At 58.2% G+C, this 1,252-nt stretch overlaps 1 long non-coding RNA gene across 2 annotated transcripts; it reads right to left on the bottom strand.

The window, feature by feature from the left end:
- Positions 1–71: 71 nt before the first annotated feature.
- Positions 72–772, bottom strand: LOC115285293. Of its 2 annotated transcripts, none has more exons than XR_003905472.1 (2): positions 653–772; positions 72–367 (listed from the first exon to the last, which is right to left on the bottom strand). It is a non-coding gene; the product is annotated as an uncharacterized LOC115285293 (long non-coding RNA). The 2 variants fall into 2 exon arrangements; XR_003905473.1 differs by having other exon boundaries at positions 718–757.
- Positions 773–1,252: the final 480 nt, after the last annotated feature.

Consider the following 1,252-nt stretch of genomic DNA (forward strand, 5'->3'; position numbering starts at 1 on the left):
GTCACAGGGGCATGGAAAAGCTCTTCCGGGGCTGCGAGGGGACCCTTCACCATGAGTGACAGGTCAGAGCAGACATTCCTGGGCTCAGCCTTGCCCCTCGTCAGGCCTGAAACTGACCCTGGGTGCAAAATTTAATAAAGCAATCTTTGTCACAGCCTGGATTCTTGGTATAGAGTGACCCGTGACCCTTGTCAGGAACTAAATGTTCACCTTGTCACAGGGCCAAAGGAGCTGGTGCAGCAGATGGTTCCTATGTCCTCGGGGTGCAGGCGGCAGGCCTGTGGCCGGGCCAAGGGCCTCCTCCGCCGTCAGCCTGCCTGGGCCGATGGGCCTGACTTCCTCCCACACCTGGTGTGGCTCAGATGTGCTGCAGGAGAGGGACCAAAGGTGAGGTCGCAAGTGGGGTTGGAGGGCACCTGAGAACGGTGCGGGTCTCGAATGCTCATAAATGGGGAAGCAAGGAGTCCTGGCAGGGGCCTGCCCGGACAAAGGCAAGTGTCAGAGAACCGGGCACCACGGCGCCGTAGGACCTTGGGCTTGAACCTGGCTGAGGCTGGGGCTCTAGGGCAGTGGTACTCTCCACTGTCCTTGGGAGCCCAACGCTGGAGCAAAGGGACAGGGCTGAGGAGGGTGCAGGAGACATGAGGACTACCTTGCAGCTGCCCGCTCTCCAGCCCTGGAGAGGACCTGAATAGGCAACGAGTGAGCCAGGGGCACCTGAATGTCTCAGTCGGTTGAGCGTCCAACTCTTGATTTCGGCTCAGGTCGTGATCCCGAGGGCATGACTTTGAGTCCCACATCCGGCTCTGCAGTGACGCTGTGGGGTCTGCTTGGGAGTCTCTCCCTGCCCTATGTGCTCTCTCTCTCCCTCTCAAAAGAAAGAAAGAAACTTAAAAACAAGAAACAGGAAGAAAGTGGGTGAGCCAGAGAAGATACCGCTCCCTCTATCCCAGGACTCATGAAAGAGGCAGTGGTGCCCAGGGCGAAGGCTGGTTTACTGGGGGGGGGGGGAGAGGAAGGGGGAGGGAGGAAGAGGAAAGACAGGGGAGGGTGGGGGTGCCAGGGGGGACAAAAGAGGCAGGAGGAGGAGGTAAAGGGATGGAGGAAGAGGGAAGGGAAAGGAGAGCCCAACAGGGAAGGAGGTGACGTAACTCTGAGGAAGAAGATGGGTCCTAACGTCCTTGCTCCATATAGTTCCCTCCTCACCAGCACCACAGCCATTGTCCTGATCATCAATCGTATCAGTATTGTC

This window comes from Suricata suricatta, unplaced genomic scaffold (genome assembly GCF_006229205.1).
Source record: "Suricata suricatta isolate VVHF042 unplaced genomic scaffold, meerkat_22Aug2017_6uvM2_HiC HiC_scaffold_6734, whole genome shotgun sequence".
NCBI lineage: Eukaryota > Metazoa > Chordata > Mammalia > Carnivora > Herpestidae > Suricata > Suricata suricatta.